Here is a 20,210-nt window from a genome sequence, read left to right on the forward strand (position 1 = left end):
TTTGAGAGAGAGAGAGAGAGAGAAAGAATTTAATTTCTTAGTTTTCATCGGACACAACATCTTTGTTGGTATGTGGTGCTGAGGATCGAACCCAGCCGCACGCATGCCAGGCGAGCTCGCTACCGCTTGAGCCACATCCCCAGCCCCTAAATGGCTGAAGACTTAAATGGCCATTTTGTAGAACAGGGAATCCAATTAAATGGATTAAGCAAACATGAAATGTTGCTTAAGCTTATCAGTAATCAGGAAAAAAAAAATTCTACTAGGATAATTATACCCCCACCAGATGAGCACACCTTAAAATCTAACCATATCCAATGAGAAATCCTTATGCACTGCTGGCAGGTATATAAATTGGTATGATCACTGCTGTAATTTGGATCTCACATACCCCCTCTACCCACCCAAAGGCCTGGGTGTTAGAGGACTGGTGCCCGGCTTGGTGCTTTTGAGGAGGTGGTGGAACCTTTAACAGGTGGGCCTAGTGGGAGGTATCCAGGGCAGCAGGGGTGTGTCCTTGAAGGAGAAAGTGGGATGGGGAGGAGAGATTCCTCTTTCTCCCTTTCTGACAAGGTTCGCCCTTCTGCTCTATCCCACACCCTGCCATGATGTACCTCCAGAGGCCCAAACAACAGGGCCAACCAATCACCAACTGAACCAAAACCATGAGCCAAACTAAGCCTTCTCTCTTAAGCTGATTGTCTCAATTATTTGTTATTGTGATGTATTAGCTGACTAACACAATCACTTTAGAAAATACAACCAGGTTGAAGACAGGCATGTTCTACAACACAGTGATTCCACTCGCAGAAATTCGTGAACATAGATAGGTACCAAGTTATATGTATAAAATGTCCAGAGCAGCACTGTTCATAATAGCCAAACCAATGAAAGCAATACAAGTTAACCAACCAAAGAAAGGAAAATAAACTCTGGTGCAATGATACAATGAAATACTATACAGGAATGAAATAACTACTGCTACAGGGAATGAGCTAGAGATCCCACAAAAAGTATTATTAAATAAAAGACATTATGAAAGGATATATACAATATTATTCTATTCATGTAAGGTTTAAAAGCAGACAAAAACTAAACTATGTGTGGTAAAACTGTAAAGAAACCAAGAAAATTATTAGGACAAAATTATGGATAAGGGTTGCCTGAGGTGAAAGGAGATTCTAGGGTGCTCATAATATTATATTTCCTTCACCAGCCTGGTGTCTACATGAAGAGCTTATATTATTTGTTCAATTGTGTGATCATGTTTGTACACTTTTTCTGTATATGCTTCACTTTTTTTTTTTTTTTTTTTTTGAAAAAGTGAAACATATAAGACCAAACATTCTGGGGCTGGGATGTAGCTCAGTGATAGAGCACTTGCTGATTAAGTATATGCAAAGCTCTAGATTCAATAATAAAAATTTAAAAAGGAAAAAAAAAAGAACAGACATTCTAGAAATAACAAATAGCAAGGAGGTAGGGGCAGAAAAAGAACTAAAAATGTAATCAGGTCCGGCATAATGGTGCATGCCTATAATTCCAGTGACTCGGGAACCTGAAGCAGGAGGATCCCAAGTTCAGGCCTAGCCTCCCAACTTAGTGAGACCCTGTTTCAAAATAAAAAGGGCAGGGGATGAGGCTTGGTGGTAGAGCACTCCTGGGTTTGATCCTCAGTACATCCCTCTTCAAAAACAAAATACTGCAAGAGTCAAATATAAAGCAAAGGCTGTTATAATGTGCCTTTTGTTATTAAAAAAAAATCATGCCATAGATACCAATAAATAATCATTTTAATGTGAAGAATGAGCAGACTATTAATTTTACCAATAAAATTTTGGATACTTATGTATTTCAATAAAAAGAGTTCTAATCAACCCTTTTCCCCTTTATTGTTTACTAGAAATGTTAGTCCTCATTTTCAATGAGTTCACTTTGCTTTTTCTGTATGTCAGGTGTTCTCAGATAACAAATGTTCTCAAAATGGACTGCAGCTGAAGCCTTCACTTTACACTACCTTCCTGTCTAACAGAGCAGGTTGAGCTATGTAGGACTGCCATATTTGATTATTTTTTACCTACAAAAACAGCAATTTTATATGATTCACCCTAATAGGTGGCCTCCGCTGCACACTCCTGCCCACGGCATGCCCCTGCCCATGTGCTGAAAGAGCTGACAGTTGTGCAGAACAACATGAAGACGCCCCTGGTTTTCTTGATAACTTTTCCTCCATATTTAAAAGGAGTCCACTATCTGCTTTTTTTCAAAAAAAGATAAAGCAGTGATGAGATGTACACAATTTATTAAAGTAGACTATGATTTAGCTCATGCATTCCACAAACATTTATTGATCACCTACCATGTGCTAGGTCCTGTGGACAGACAAAAACAAGCAAGACAAGGATCACTGATTCGTGAAGCTTACAAAGAAAGAGAAATAAAAAGGGTAAGAAAATCGGCATGTCCAGGAAAGTGCATTCAAAGAAGGAGCCTCTAACTCACATTTCTCATCGGGTGTTAGAAATACAGGATTTCACCTTTGCCATATTTTTTCACACGAGTTTAGTCTAACAACAACACATCAAATCAAAGGCAGACATCAGGACAAAGAGATCAGAAATGTCAATTCAGAGTCAGCTGAATAATAAGGTCCTGTATAATTCCATTTTCTTGAGTTTAAATTGGTAGCTTATAAAAGAGGAGTGTAAAAGAGCTAAACGTCGTCTCTTTGAATCGTACCTCCTTGTTAAAGCGGCAGATGGCGTGCCTTATGTTCACAGAAGGAGAGCCGGGCGCTAGCAAAGGTAACTGCTCTGCCAGAAGGAAAGGAGCAAATCAGAAAATGGCTCTGAACTGCTGTCCCCTCCAAAGGTCAAGGATGACTGAGCTTCAGAGACATACGGAATGACAAAGGTAACTAGTGTAACGTTCTCCAGGGTGTTTTCTTTTCAAAATCAAGAAAACGTATTGGTCCTGAGAAAGGTCTCAACTACACTGAAAACCTATTGAGTCTCCTATCACAGAATTTAAGGTCCCATGTTTGACCTAGCATATACCATGTTGTTAGTGCAGTTGTTGAGGTCCCTTATTTTATTTTATTTTCCCAGTTCTGCTTCCTTAAATGCCCAAACAACACGCTTAGGTATGTAACATGAACACTGGGAGAATGAGGAAATATAAATAAAGTGTTATTCATCCAAAGAAACTGAAGCCGACGATAATCCATATAAGAATTGTAAATGGTTATACAAGGCCAAAAAAAAAAAAGCATTCAACCTTATTAGTAACTTAAAAATTTTAAATAGTATGGAATGCCATGTTTTACCTACACAATAGGCAACAATATTTCTAAGAAGGTAATGAACTTCTATCTACTGTGTATACAGGCCATTAGTGCTTGAGATTTCAAATAAACTCCAGCATTTTTCATAATTTCCATTTCTAGTTGTATGTTTCTCCTAATGCATCCTCAGGACGATATCAGACTTCAAAAGGTCAGGTCTGGGAAGATTTCTAATAGAAAATGAAAGCGCCATGAAATGCTTCTTGAAAAACTAGACCATTTTGACTTGATTGATTAGCATTTCATGATGAAATTGTGCATTTTTACCAAAAGGATACTACTATTTCTACCTTCAAATTGGAATCCAGAACTCATTATTGCTGCTGCTGTTCTGTGTTCAGCCACATAGTCAAAATCAAAAGCTTATGGCCAGCCATGCAGCACACACCTGTATTCCCAGGAGGCTGAAATAGGAGAATTTCGAGTTCAAGGCCAGCCTCAGCAACTTAGGGAGACCCTGTCTTAAAACAGAAAATAAAAAGGGGGAGATGAGGAAGAGGATGAGCAGAAGGAGTCTTGAATGGAGGAAGAAACTTCTATGAAGGTAAGAAGAGAAAGGAATAAAGGATACTCAAATCCATTGATAATCCTCTCATTTATAGCCTTTTTTTTTTTTTTAATATTGGGAATTGAACACAGGGGTGCTTTACCACTAAGCCACATTCCCAGCCCTTTTTTTAAATTTTGAGACAGGGTCTCACTGAGTTGTTTAGGATCTCCCTAAGTTGTTTAGGACCTCGCTAAATTGCTGAGCTCATCTTGAATTTGCAATCCTCCTGTCTTCAGACTCTAAAGTAACTGGGATTACAGGCTTTCACTACAACACCCAATTTATAGCCTTTCTTTTATTAGACTGTAGTGAGAGGCTTATAAAAATATTATTTTCTTTTTGTTGTTGTATTTATTTTTCATTGACAAATAACTGTATACATATTTATTGGATATAATGTGATATTTTGATTAATCATCATGGAATGATTAATTCAAACTGATTATATCCATAACCTTATATACTTATTTGTGTGTGGTATCAATGTTAAAAATCTGCTCTCTAAGCAATTTTGAAACACACATTATGTTATTATTAACTATAGTCCCCAGAATGTACAAGAGATCTCAAGAGCATATTCCTTCTAGCTAACTGAAACTTTGCACTCTTTGACTAACATAAAAATAGAGAATATTTCTTGGATTTATGTCATCCTTGCACAGGGGCCATGCTAATCTGCTCTGTCTCATTCCAATTTTAGAATGCTGCCCCAGTGAGCACAAGATGTTGCATTCTTGACTTTGGGGCATTTTCTAAAATACTACCTTTTCATGAAGTTTCTCTGCCAAGGAAACAAAATCCATCTTCGTCAGAGCAAAGGAAGCCAGTACACCAAGAAATTCTCTGGGAATATAATTATAAACATTTAGCATTGTTTTGAATATGAGAAAAGGAAAAGCTTTTATCTAGGAGTTTTTCATAATCTCAAGAAAGAATTCACCCGTCATTTATTTTCAAGGAAATGCTGCGCTTCTTGGAAGAAACCCAGAGGATCCTGCTGTTAAATCAAGACACACGCAGGAAAAAAAAATTATGCACTCCACAATAACATGGCATGGAACACAAAGGAGCGGTACTTCTCCAGCAGGGACAGGGCCCCTCAACACAGGGACTCCTGCGGGGGACTTAATTACAGCTCAGCAAGGCGATCCACCACAAAGCCAGCAGCCACCTTCCAGGGCCAGTGCAGACCTGGGTCCTCCATGCAGGCACAGATGGCCCCACGGCTTCTCCTCTGGCAGGAGACCCTCTAGAAAACTCTGAGAATGGATATGTGCCAAAAAGTTTTTTGCTATCAGTATTTTTTAAGAGCTCTGTGCCCACCATATGCTCCTGTAAAAGTTATCCTTAATTTGAGAGTCAATCGTCAAGGATTTACTGAGCCTGAACTATGTGCCAGGGACAGGAGAAAGGACTAAAGCAGCTTATCCTCTAGTTTAGGAACATGGATTAAACTCTGATTTAATTTAAGGGCTTTTGATTTTTTTTTTTTCCACCATGCTGCAAACACAAAAACAGTAGAGGAGACACCATAAAACCACTGCCCTAAAATTAGAGAGAAAACAAACACAAATTTACAGAAAGAGAGTTCTATCCACACAAGAAACCTGGCCTCTGACACAGGGACGTTGCATTGAAATCTAATTCAGTAGCAACCGTCACTGGACCCTTTAAAGCAGTCACCATAGCAACCACAAACAGGACTACAGCACAAACAGGCAATTAGCCCTCAAATTATGAAGCAGTGACACAGTTGCTAAATTATAGCACTGAGTGCATTCTACCCTGTAAGAAATTCTAAAGAAAATGAAAATTGAACCCCATGCTTACTAAAGAAAAACCAGGCTATATCTTCCATATGGTTTTATGAAACTAACATACATGTAGCTTTTCTGTATACGAACCCTACCTTCAAGGTCATGCTGGAATTAATAAAAATCACAAAATTCTTCATCCTTATGGGCGTATATACAATAATACCACCTATGTAATTTAGAGTTCATTCACAGTTTCCATAGTAAGTATATATATATAGTATATAGTACGGTAAGTGTGTGTGTGTGTGTGTGTATATACATATATACACACACACACACACGCAGTGCTTATATATATATAAGTGCTTATATATATATGTGTGTGTATATATATATATATACACACACACAAACTATGGAAATTGTAAATGAACTCTAAATTACATAGGTGTATTATTGTATATATATATATACATATATATATATATATATATATGTATACATATATATACACATGAAGACACAAACACACATATTTATAATTAATATCACTCTGAACTAAGAAAGCACTGCTTAGTGAGTTGAATCAACAAAGGTACAGTTCTTGGGTAACTAATGTACTCATAACCAGCACTATTTAAGTCTACCCTATTACTTCTACCATGACAGTATTAATATTGTTATTGTTGTATTTTGTTATTACTATTAAGAAAAAAGTTTTTGTTTTGTTTTAGGGTTACCAGAGATTAAACTCAGGGGCACTAGACCACTGAGCCACATCTTGAGCCCTATTTTGTATTTTATTTAGAGACAGGGTCTCACTGAGTTGCTTAGCGCCTTGATTTTTGCTGACACTGGATTTGAACTCATTCCTCCTGCCTTAGCCTCCCAAGCTGCTGGGATTACAGGTGATTGTTTTCTTTCTGTTTTTTTGGTTTTGGTTTGGATTTTGTTTTTTGTTTTGTTTTGTTTTAATTTTTTTTTATCTTTATTTATTTGTTTTTTGGTTTTTTTTATGTGGTGCTGAGGATTGAACCCCGTGCCTCACACATGCTAGGCAAGTGCTCTACCACTAAGCCACAACACCAGCCCCTCATTTTTCTGTTTTTGAGATGGGGTCTTACTGTGGTGCTCAGGCTGACCTCTAATTTTTTATCTTCTACCTCTACTTCCTGAGTAGCTGGAATGACAGGTATGCATCCCCATACTCAGCAAAAATACAAGTTTGTAAGTTACATTGCCTGCCTTGAATTTTGCTTTCATCACTAACTAGACAAATCACATAATCCATCTGTGCTGCAACTTCCTCATCTAGATCATGGAGATAATAATAAAAACAAAGACATTTCGAGCACTACCACAAGGCACAGTATTTAGCACAATATTTAGTATGTGGTGAGTAGAGAACACAATTTATCTCTTTTTCCATTTAAACATTTGGCCTCCTCTCCTAACTGGTAAATAAGGAATCTGAATTAAAACCCAGGTCTCATTCTAAATATTAGAACACTTTCTATAGCTATACTGCCAGGAAACACCCCCCAAAAGTCCATTTAATCAAAGTACACAACTGTCTCATTATTATACAGTAACAAAAAGTAACCTTTGTCGCACCTGCTGACACTGTATGGCCAGGGCTTTATGTGATGTCAGATAATAATGAGAGCCGGTGCTTCCAGCAAAAATATTTCACCACCTAAACATTACCTTGTTCTCTTTTTTGTTGTTGTTTTTCCTTCTTAAAAAAATTATATATCTGAGTAATGAATTACTATAGGAAATATTTCAGAGTGTTACTTTTAAGTCACAAAAGCAAAATAATTTGTTAATGAAACAACTTTAACCTATGAAGGGTTCAGTGAGAAGCAGAGTCATGCTACACCAAAACAGTGTCTCAGCTCCAGGTACTAAGAGCTATTTCTGGAGCCATAAACAAAACTCATTTTTAAAAGCTTCTAAACAAAGAACCAGGATATACCTCTTCATTTCATAAGAATACTCAACCCTGGCACAAAGTGGTCCAGGTGAGTTTGGATGAATATCCTAAAGAGATTAGACCAGAAGACCAAGGTCCCACAAAAGGGGAAGGTAGGAGATGCCCAGTCACTGCCCTTTTCTATTTCCTCTCCCCCAACCCTCAGAATTCACTCATCAATTCATTTATTCATCAAGATATCATGTTAGGTACTCACGATAAAAAGCTCAATAAGACAATAAAGAATCTGGCAGAGAAAACAAAATGAAAACCAACCATCACAAAACAGTGGAGCATTACAGTTGCCAAGGATTTCTCAGGGGTCACAGAGAGACCCCTGCTGACCAGGACTGAACATAGAATTAGGCAAGATTATATGCCAGGTACTCCCGTAAACATTATGCCATTCAAAAATAAATGCCGCTGGGCACCATAGCACATGCCTATAATCCCAGCGGCTGGGGAGGCTGAGGCAGAGGATCTTGAGTTCAAGTTGACTCAGCAACTTGGCAAGGTGCTAAGCAACTCAGTGAGACTCTGTCTCTAAATAAAATACACACACACACACACACACACACACACACACACAAAGGCCTGGGGATATGGCTCAGTAGTTAAGTGCCCCTGAGTTCAATAAATAAATAAGTAAAAATTAAATACCAACAAAGGCTTACCAAGCCTCACTGTAGAGGAGTGAGTGAGGTGTTATTTCTACTAGTCACATTTTTTACTTTAATTCCAGCTTCAGGATATATTCTGTCCCAGTCTATATGTTCCTGTTTGCTCTCTGCTCAGCAGACAAAGAAATCAAGGCTTCACGATATAAGAGGCAGAACTGAGAATGAAATTTGGGTCCTCTTAATGCAAGTCCAAGGATCTTTCTTCTGCACTATGATCCTCCCTAAATACCTCCCCTTTCCCATTCTCCACTTTCCTTTCTCCTTTATTTCTCTTCCCTAGATGGGTAAGAGTGTCAGCATCTCAATCAGAAGTCAAAACTCAAATGTCAACAGGTCGGGGATAGATGATGTAAATGAGAGAGGCAGGCAGACGGGAAGATGATGTGCACGCGATGGAATGGCCAGGACGGGGCAAGTTGGAGGTTCATGCCCTTCCTGAAGAAGGAAACTCACTCAGTTCCAGCCCTCTCAGGCCAGCCAGAAAATGCCACCCCTGGGCTTTGTGAATCCTTACAAATTTTTACAAATTTTGAGAGAAGCTTTAAATCCAGATTTTTATATAACTCTCCTTATTTAAAAGAAGGAGGAGGAGAAAGAGGAGGGGGGGGGTGGAGGAGTGAAGAGGAGGAAGAGGAGGAAGAAGCTCCTGAAATCAAATGTTCCTCAGTCTCAGGGCTGCATTCTGGCCCTGGGATACCAGTTTGTAATTTCTTCTCTAGAAGAGAGGTGGCCAAGCTTGCAAGTGTGGCCCTCTGTCACTGGGTGTTTCTCTTGTGAAGTTTAACCATCAAGCAACCATTGCGAAGCAAACCACAGGACAGATGTTGTCAACAGACTTTATTCTAATGCTGAGGTGTTATGGAGACAAGTGCATTGAATAGCGGTCACAGTGCTGAAACAATTTAGACATCACAGCTCCAAAATCCATGAAGTGTCTGACTCACTTCCTTGACATCCTACCACGAAGCTTTTTGGCTTCTGCTTAGACACCCCATGACCCAACTGGGAAGTCTCCCCTGGGGTACCCTGCTAACTCACTCTGCCCTTAGTCTTGACCGAAGACCCAGCTTCATATTAAGTTGAGTTCTGTATCCTTGTAACTGCAACCCAATAGTCCCTGGATCATTACACCTAGAATACAATATTCCAGAAGTGATAAGGCAAATTTTATCATCACATTCTGGACAGTGTTTCTGCTAATGCATACAATGCTCACATCAGCTTCCCCTCACCTCCTGCCAGTACTGGGGATTGGACCCAGAGGCATTTGTACTGAGCTACATCCCAGCCCTTTTTTTTTTTTTTTAATTTATTGATATCGAGACAGGTTCTCACTAAGCTGCTGAGGCTGGCCTCAAACTTGTGATCCTCCTGCCTCATCCTCCCAAGTCTGGGATTACAGGTGTGCACCGTTGCACCAGGTCCCCATCAGCGTTTTTACCCAGCCTGTCACACTTGCCTCCCTGCCTGTAGCAACCCCAGCAAATCAACAAAGGCTTACCAATCCCCACTCAGAGGAAAGAGTGAGCTGTTATTTCGACTTGTCACATTTTTTACTTTAATTCCAGCTTCAGGATATATTTATGTCCCAGTCTCCATGTTCCTGATCTAGAGTACATACTTTGCTTCCCATAAATAATTATTTTAACTCTTTGGCTTAAAAAAAAATCCTGACATTTATTTTAGTAACAGAATGGAGTTGGTTTCACAGAATGTTAAGTGAATGTGTCTGGCTAGTTTGTTTGACTTTATAGGAAGAAAAATGACTTAACATTTTAGCTTTATAATAGAAATTAAGAAATATTGCTACAAATTCAATGGGTATCATGAAATGTTGCCAACATCAGTCCAGTAAATTACATCATAGAACATTACAACTATAGAATGATGCTTGTTTTTCTGTCAAAGTCATGAATCCTTTCCAAATGATCTTTGTCTTGGCAGACTCATTTTTAAAAACTTTTTAAAATATCAAAATTGGGATCATAAGAATTTTTCAAATTCAAGTAAATAGCCCATGTTTCATTTCCTAAATTGATTGGTGAAGTATTATTTTATGGCTTCATTTTCTTATTTTTCTATCATCTGATTTCTTTGCATTCTTCCCAGCTCCTTATAAAGTAACTAAGAAGCCATCCTGATTTTTCCCTTTCTTTTCCACAACAAATTGATTAGCAAATTGCTTAGCAAATCTTTCGATAAGTTAACGAGGCTCATTTCTTATGCCCAAAGAGACACCCCCACACACCCCGGCACCACCCCTGCCCCAGTCCACATCTCTTTCTTGGACTACTGCAATAGCCCCCTAACTTGATTCACTCTCCGTCTGCAAGGATAGCCAGAGTGATCTTTGAAAAACATTTATCAGATTACATCACTCCAGTGGCTGCCTGTTATTAAAACAAACTCCAGACTCTTTCCAGGGCTCAAGGACCTGATTGCTGTCCGCCTCTCCATGATCTTCTCTCACATGGATTCCTCTGATCCAGCTACACCAGAATCCTTGGGGGTTTGGGGTGGCTGTGCTGACCCCTGGGGATGCAGGAAGGTATCACTCTAGATCATGCAGTCCCATAACATACACGGATCACTGTGCCCCAGCACCAATAACACCCATGTTTGCTTTTTTTCAAAATAAAAACTATTTAATTTGTTCTTTTTAGATATACATAACAGAAAGTGTATTTTGACATATTATACATACATGCAGTATAACTTATTCTAATTTGCAAGAAAAATAAAAGGAGACACAGAGACAAGATGCAGAGACAGGAAAAGAAGTGACTGTCCCTCCAAGCAGACACGTTTATTTATATCAAAAGTTACATTAGGTCATTAGTACCATGATTGCATTATTATTTAGTAATCTTTTAATCCCAGGTGCTGGATAATTAAGATCAAAGTCCAGGCTGATTACTGGACTGATTATCTGGCACAAAGGCCTTTTCTCTAAGGACACTGGGTTGGGTCTCTGATTAACTTTGTGATTGTGGGATGCTTAGTGACTAGGAAGTTTCTACTACACCTATATAGTTATCTTACTAGCTTCCAGGAGAACTGCCGAGCATTCCAAGCATGGGAAACAGAGTGCCAGTTGCCCCCTGGGAGTTTGCTCACCAGAGGAATGCTTCCCTGTGCATTTCTCGGTCAGAATACCTACAAGTCCTTGTGTGCCTGAGATGAAGGTCAAAACTGATAAGACTCTAACACAGAGTTTCCTCATGAAGGACATTGCTACAGCATCCAGGTATCCTGTGTCTTTACAAAGAAGTTTCTCAGCAGTCAGGCATTCTGTGTCTTTGCACAGAAACTTCCTAGTCACTAAGCATCCCACAATCACAAAGTTAATCAGAGACCTCAACCCAAACACAGAACCCCTACACTAATTAGGATCCCATTCTTGTGGTTGAAGATGATGTACAGTTTCATTGGTCATGTATTCATATATGAAAATAGTTATTCATTCTACTGTCTTTCCTATTCCCATGCCCTTTCCCTTCCCTTCATTCTCCTTGGTCTACTCCAGTGAACTTTTATTCTTCCCTCCCCACCACCCTTATTGTGTGTTCGCATCTGCATATCAGAGAGAACATTCAGCCTTTGGTTTTTTGGGATTGGCTTATTTCACTTAGCATGATAGTCTCCACTTCCATCTGTTTACCAGCAAATGCCACGGCTGAGTAATATTCCATTGTGTGTGTGTGCGTGTATATATATATATATATATATATATATATATATATATATATCACATTATATGATAAAATATTCAACATCTGTAGTCATTAAAGAAGTGCAAATTAAAACCAAACTGAGATTCTATCTCACTCCCGTCAGAATGGCAATTATTAAGAATACAAGTGACAATAAATGTTGGTAAGGATGTAGGGGGAAAGGTTCACTCATACATTGCTAGTGGGACTGTAAATTGGTGCAACTATTATGGAAAGCAATATGAAGATTCCTCAAAAAACTTGAACCACCATATATGAATATGTGACCACCATTTGACCCAGCTATCCCACTCCTCGGCATATACCCAAAGGACTTACTACAGTGATGCAGCCACATCAATGTCTATAGCAGCTCAATTCACAATAAATAAGCCATGGAACCAACCTAGGTGCCCTTCAACAGATGAATGGATAAAGAAAATGTGGTGTCTATACACCATGTCTGCTCTTCTCACAAACACCAAACTCATTCACACAAGATCTTTGCTTTCGCTTTCAGCCCAGGACACAATTTTCCCAGCTTGTTCCTTCTTACACTTTGGATTCAATTCCAATGTCATCTCCTCTAGAAGACCATGCCCAGACCTCATTTCTAAAATTGCCTCCTCTACCAATCCTGCCAGTCTTATTCCTTACCCTGCTTTATTTTCTTTTTAGCACATATCACTATGTAATATTATTTATTCATTTGCTTACTCTTTTTTTATTTTTCTCCTTCCCCAAAATTCCCTAAGAGCAGGAATTTTGTACCCCGACCACCTAATAATGCCTCAGATTCAATCCTCATCAACAGAAAAAAAAAAAAGAAATCAACAAATCAGTATCTATAATAATCATTATGTGTGAAATAAATATCTAAAATATTTTTTTCTTATTTAGGATTAGAGATTCTTTAAAAAAAAAAAAAAAAACTTCAATTTGGGAGGACAGTGATTATTTTTTCCTATGTCAAGTTTCCCTTTTCGGTTTGGGAGTTTTGTTTTGTCTTTTCCAGTGCTGGAGATTGAACTCAGGACCTCAAACATGCTAGGCAAGTGCTCTGCCCCTGAACTACATCCACAGCCCTGGGAGTTGCTTTTACATTTCACAACTTTTACTTTTATATAGTACAGGGAGATATGGCAAGTTTAAAACTAAGCTAAAAACTAGTCACCACCTAACTCTCTCATAAATTTTGAAAGGGTGTTTTTTTGTTGTTTGTTTGTTTGTTTGTTTTGGTGAATAGAGTATTTTAGTCAAGCTCACAGTAAAGGTGCAGTTTCTCCTAGCTCAGATAGTCATCAAAGCAAGAGAGGGCAGCCTCTGAGGGTGCCCAGAGAGAGAAGCCCCCCTTGACTTTGAGAGGATCAACCCCTGAATCTACTGGAATACAGAACAAACATCACCTTTCATCAAAAATACACACCAACATATTTTCAAGACAGAAGAGCTGAAACAATGGATTGTTATTTTTTTCTTTTTAAAAATCACACTTTAAGAGCACTACATCAAAAGTTCAGAGTAGAACTGAGAAGTGGACTCAGAGACAAATGACAAGTGAGTATGTTGAGGATTACACCCAGATTTTAAAACATGCTTTTATTTAAATGTCTGGAACCTATGCAGACCAAGATTGAGCATCTTTACTGGTCATCTACAAACCCTCCATTTGGTCCTGTTGCATTATTTTTTCCAGACTGTTTGGAGTCAACTTTTGTTTATAGTATCTATCACATTTATTTTATTTCCCTATGTAAATCCAATGTGTCAGTCCTGTTTTATAATAATTCTCAGTTTTATATCCTGCCTAGGAAGATGCCCTCCACACTGACATTTAATAAACATTCTCAGGAACTTTCTCCTTATTAGAATTCATTCTTTAACGATCCACTGAGTCCTTGTGTTCTAGGGTAAAGTTAATGAAGGGAAGAGGAAAATATAAGATGAAAGAAAATATGTAGTATTAGAATAAGACTGAAAGACTCTTTTTTTAATATATACTTTCTTAAGTTGTCTATGGATCTTTATTTATTTATAAGCAGTGCTGAGAATCGAACCCAGTGCCTCATACATACTAGGCAACCACTCTACCACTGAGTTACAACCTTACAACCTCAGCCCAAGACTGAAAAACTCTTTATTTTTTAATGTTAAAGAGAGGGTTTTTTTTGTTTGTTTGTTTTTGCAGTGCTGGGCATCAGACCCAGGACCTTGTGCATGCTAGACAATTACTGTATCACTGAACTATATCCCTATCCAACAGAAGCAGATTTAAAAGTAACACTAAGTTACTGAACTTTTCATTACCATATTGTTAATATTAAGAAGGAAAACAAAATCACAAATATTGATTTAATTGCAATGGGATAAAAAAATTAATTTTAACTTAGGTAATTATTTCATGTGAGCCTTTTCCATAAAAGCTGTAAATTTCATGGGATTCTAATATAATTTGTACCTAAATAGTTAATAGAGAATTACAGTGAACAGTTATTTTCCACTGGTGGTATAAGAATAAAAATAACCAAAGGGAGAATTTTTACAGAGCTACATATAATAATAAATTTCAGATACTTGTCTAAGTTAGAAATGTCCTTGCTCACATACCACAAAATGGATGATTGGATTAGAGCCTGTACTTCTTAATACTTTATGAAAAGCTCATAAATAATATTTTTCTCCAAAAGTGACTTAGGAATTAGATCACAGACCCTGTAAGATTTCTTGTAACATTAAATTAGACAATTGAGTTCTCTTGCTGGAGCTAGCATGCTTTGCGTACAAAGACAGACACAAAGTCTAGCACAACCATAGACACCTTCTTAGCATCTTTCTCCTTAGGTTTACTGGGAGATAGAAGTAAACCTAGAATCTTCTCTCATTCACACTTGTCATTTCCTTGTAAATGCTGGAACTATTCCAAAGCAAAGAGCAGATGACAGCAAAGACTTCAAAAGATAATGGCTCCTAAGGAAGAGCAAAATGAGAAAAATATCCCATCAGCTATCAGAAACTTTACCACACAAGTCTAATAATAATACAGTGTGGCATTTGCACAGGAATAGACCAATAAGCCATGGGAACAGAATAATCCAAACAGGGACCTGTGTCTATGTAGAAACTTGATTTATGATAAAGCAGATATTGAAGATTAGTGGAATAAAGCAGTTACCATTCAATAAATGTTGATGTTAAAAGAACTGGCTATACAATTTTGTGGAAGAGAAATTATAGGAAAAAATTCAATTATATTTCTAACTCATACCAAATATACAAAACAATTCCAGGGAGAATTGAACATTTAAATGTAAGAGATAAGGCATAAAATATTCAGAAAACAATACAGGTGAAAGTTTTTATAACCTCACAGTAGGAAAGGACTTCTTAAGAATCAAAACACATAATCTATAAGCACAAAAGAATAATAAATCAACCAAATTAAATTATGCACTTTTGGGCTGGGGTTGTAGTTCAGTGGTAGAGTGCTCGCCTAGCACATGTGATGCACTGGGTTTGATCCTTAGCACCAGGTAAAAATAAAAAAATAAAGATATTGTGTTCATCTACAACTAAAAAATATTTTTTTAAAAAATTATGCACTTTTGTTCTTTGAAAGACACCACAGAAAGGCTGAAAAGACAAATCAAAGACTAGAAAAGATATTTCCAACACATACACCTGAAAAAAAGCCTAGTATACTAGGCTCTTGTCTCCTTTAGAAATAGAGATAGAGAAATGTACTGTTAGAAGGCCAATAGGGTAAAGGAAGGGGATCCAGGGGGAGGGGGGAGGGAGGGGCATGGGAAAGTACTGAGGAATCAAATCTGCCCAATTGTGCTATGTCCATGTGTAAATATACCACAACAGATCCTGTATTCTTGTATATGTGGGTATGATTGTGTGCATTTATATATATGTGTACATGTGTGTGTGTGTGTGTGTGTGTGTGTGTGTGTGTGTATACACACACGTACACATATAGTTTTTTTGGTACTGGGGATTGAACTCAGGGTGCTTTACAACTGAGGTACATTCCCAGCCCTTTTCAGTTTTTATTTTGAGATACCATTTCACTAAGTTGCTGAGGCTGGTCTCAAACATGCGATCCTCTGCTTCAGCATCCCCAGTTACTGGGATTACAGGCCTATGCCACCACACCCAGCTTATATATATATAATTACAATATATTAATTAGGATAATAATAATAATAATTAAAAGGAAATCAATAGAGTAGAGCAAACAAACTCAGAGAGAGAGAGGAGGGGAGGCAAAGTGAAGGTACTAGGGAGTGAGACTGATCAAATCATGTGCACAAATGAATTTGGCATAATGATTTCCACCATTATGTATGATTATAATGCATAAATAAAAAATAAAATGCAAATCAACAAATCATGAGGTAGAAAAAAAATAGAAATATACTCCTAGAAATCAATAAGAAAAATATAAACAACCCAATGGAAAAGGGGACAAAAGACATGAGAAAGTATTTAGAGGAAGGAGAACCACAAATGCCCATAAACACAGACGGTGCTTAAGCTCATTAGTAATCATAAAAATCCCAACTAAAGCTACAGAGGGACCTTTTCACTTCTACCAGGTGAGGCAAAAAGTTCTGAAGTGGGACCATAGGAAGCACTGACAAGGAGATGGAACCAATGGTGGCTTGTTCCTTACATATGCTACAGTGTTGTTTTACTGTAAGCTCAAATACAGTTTTTAGAATATCATCTGTGGTGGCTCTCTAGGCGGCCATGGCAGTGGGTTTCTACAAAGCAGGTCTGCACTTGCTTCTGACAGATAGCTGCAGGCATGATCAAACTAGGAGTACCCAAAAGGAAATTCTCACCATATTTTGGATTTTATCCCCTACACACATGCACAGGCGCACGCGCTCAGTGTGAATAGTCGGCAAATCTTGGTGACAGCCAACTGGAGAGCTATGAAGCCAGAAGTTTCACAGAGTCTCCTGCTGGAGGAAGACAGTGCATCTGGTCTCCATGATACTGCATGTGTAGTCCTCTGGGACCCTGTTTGTGGGGATTCTAAGCTTGGTCTTCTATTTCCTCTATCTGAAGTAGCCTATAGACAGATGCTCGATTTTACCTGATGTAGCAAATGCACTCAAGACCGCAGTCAGCCTGTTCCCTGCTGATTTCCAAAGGTTCCTGCTTTCACTCTCAGCTGCTGAGCACCCTTACCTTAGCCGATTTCATTCATGCATCTTAAGAGCCAGTTTTTTATATTTCAATCAGTATTTTCCATTGTTGCCAGCCAGGAAAGCTAGCTGGACAACCTAAACCACTTTACTGACAGAATTAAGGTCAAAACTCACTGTGGTGAAACATAATCATATTACTTTCCTGCTCTGAAATCTTCAGTGCTTTTCCCATGGTGTAGAGAAAAAAGTTCAAGCTTAGCACTTTCCCGAGAGGCCCAACCCTGTTCAAGAGGCATGAGGGGAGCTGGCAGTGTGGCTCAGTGGTAGAGTGCTTGCCTGCAGGTGCAAGGCCCTGAGTTCATTCTCCAGTATCACAAAAAAAAAAAAAAAAAAAAAAAGAACAAAGGCTTGAGGAAAACTTTCCCAGAGGAGAAGCAAAATGGAAATTGAACTGAATCAGCAGCAGCAACTCAGAGGAAAAACAAGAGAGTGCTGGAAAACAGCAATGAATCCTAATTAGCAAATTCCATAGCGAAGGAATATTCAAGCCTAGGAAGGCAGAGCTCCGTGTCCCCGGGTCAGATCAGCAAGTGAGAAGCCAAGACTGCAGGGCGAGAACGCTTCTCAAGGCCAAGAGAGTCAAGACTCAGAGCGCAGTGAGGAAGACCAGGCCCATCATTAGCAATATTGGCCCAACGACTCAGAAGGCCAGTGGGCACCGAGGACTCAAACTGAAGGGCCAACTGGGTGACATGGTCATAAAAGGAGTAAGATAAATCTGCCACCTTCCAATTCACAGAAGCCCCAGAGGCTCAAGCAAACCCTCCAACACACCAGAAGGCCTGAGAGCAGCGCCTACCTCCAGGTCCATGTTAGGTGGAGGTAGTTCTCACCACGTCACTGGGCCTGGCCTTCACAGGCAAAGCCTCCCAGCCAGGGCCAACCTCATCGCTGTTAGCTGGGCTGAGGCCTGGGCTGGCAGGGACTGACAAACCTCTCAGCACCAGGCCTTCGCCATCTGGCCCCACACCACCTCTCCTGGCTCACCTCCACCTCTCCTGTTCCATCTACCACCTCCTGCCACAACACACAGGCTGACAAGCAGCAACCACTCCAGGCTTCCCTCCTGCACAGGCAGCTCCCTCTTCCTGAATGACTTGGCCCCTTTTCTCTCCCTGGAAAATCCAGACTCATTCTTCAAAGCTCCCTCCAATGTTGCCTTGATTCCTGTAAGTCGAGTTTGTATCACTCTGCTTTGGGGTTCTGTCAAGTACAGCCAAAGTTTTAAGATTATTTTTAATCATGATTTATTAGCAGTATTCACACCATCACATTGATCACTCACTGAATGCTTAGTATGCATCAGGTGCTGTATTAAATGCTTTACATGGTTTTTTTTTTTTTCTCTACCACGCACTGTTAATATTGTCCCCAATTTTACAGAAGAGGAAACAGGTTCACAGAGTTTGAAGTATTCACCTAAAATTATACAGCAACTGAAAGGATTCAAACATGGTTTGTTGTGACTCAAAAGTTCATGATCTTTTCAATTAATAACATAATCAACTTTGTTTATCTCCGCTGCCTCCAACTATAACTTAAAAGGCTATGCCTTCCTCCTTGTTCTATACAGTACAATGCCTGACACAGAACTGATGCTCTCAAAATATTTCATACATGAATGAATACATCACCAGCATTCTAGAACATGAACTGTATCTCAGAACTGATAACACGATGTTGCAACTGTCTTTATCTCACCCTCAACTAGAACATACTGGATGGCTCATATTGTCCAGAATGATAGGCACAGAGAGGTCAGCTAGGTAAAGGCTTGGGTACAAGGAATCAGGCAGGTCAGCATAATGTCTGTTTAGCAAATTGGTTTAATCTAGTAAAACAAGTACTTACTTTTAAAAACAAGTGGGGTATTCTAATATCCTTTCATAATAACTGGCTATCTCAATCACTTCATTTTTATCTTTTCCTAGCCCAATTCAATACAATGCCACAGAAGGGATGAAGAGAATTCAGAAACCTCATGAACTACTGGGTTGATCAAAACTCCTTTTCCCTGAAGGAGGTTACAGTCTTGCTCCATTGTACACAATTGGGGAAAGTAAGTAGGTGCAGAGCCCCATGACTCCTTCAATTAAATCCTCCAGAAGTTTCCCACATTCAAGCAAAAGCCAAAGTCCTGGTAACAATCTAAACACTGCTACATAATTTGAACCTCTGTTTCCTCTGTGGTCTCATCTACATTCACCTCATCGCTCAATCCCGGCCAGCCCCTGGTCTCCTTGCTGTTCCTTCTGAGTGAAGCCACCTCTGAACATCCTATTAAAACACTGAAGGCACAAAATACATCATTGCTATAGGGAAGACTGAATGAACTGTCTCATCTTTACATCATGACCTGTTGGCTCATTGCCATTTACTCTGATGTCCATTTTCCAAATTTCTGAATCACATTAGCATCACAAATTTAAATAAATCTTTAAATTTTTTTTTCACTTGGAATTGATCAGTGATGACTGAAATGTCATGGGTTAAGAGTTTTTCCATTGCTTTTATCGGAAATGACTTACAGTGACCATTATCTAAAAATGTAATTTTAGTTTTGAGACCCTGTTCTAAATTTTAAGAAATAATAGCTTGTATTATACCAAGCACTTTGGTGTGATTTACCAAGATATATTATTTATTTTGCTACAACTAAAAAAAAAAAAAAAATTCAATTGTAAAACTTGATGGAAAATAACTACAGTCATTAGACAAGCTGAGAATTTTCTTTGAAAGGATTCTAGTTTTAAAATATTTTAAAATATTGATTAAAATGGATCTTCTTGTTTGTTTAGATCCCTGGAAGTAAGATCACTAAACTATAGTTAGTTACCAGCTACCAACATTAACCCGTGTCAATTTTTTTAAAAAATTCAAAGAGCCAACAGTAAAAACTACTTACTTACAACTAGTTTGGGAGTGCAGTGTCCTCCTCCCTCCCTCTCCACCCACCCCCCTCTAGTGTCC

At 38.7% G+C, this 20,210-nt stretch overlaps 1 protein-coding gene and 1 pseudogene across 5 annotated transcripts in view; both read right to left on the reverse strand.

Moving 5' to 3' along the window:
- Window positions 1-20,210, reverse strand: part of Bicd1 (BICD cargo adaptor 1) — a 230,005-nt gene that overhangs the window by 199,750 nt on the left and 10,045 nt on the right. The window lies entirely within an intron of this gene.
- LOC113199404 (U6 spliceosomal RNA) lies at window positions 4,513-4,612 on the reverse strand (annotated as a pseudogene).

The sequence above is a fragment of the Urocitellus parryii genome, chromosome 5 (genome assembly GCF_045843805.1).
Source record: "Urocitellus parryii isolate mUroPar1 chromosome 5, mUroPar1.hap1, whole genome shotgun sequence".
Taxonomy (NCBI): Eukaryota; Metazoa; Chordata; class Mammalia; order Rodentia; family Sciuridae; genus Urocitellus; species Urocitellus parryii.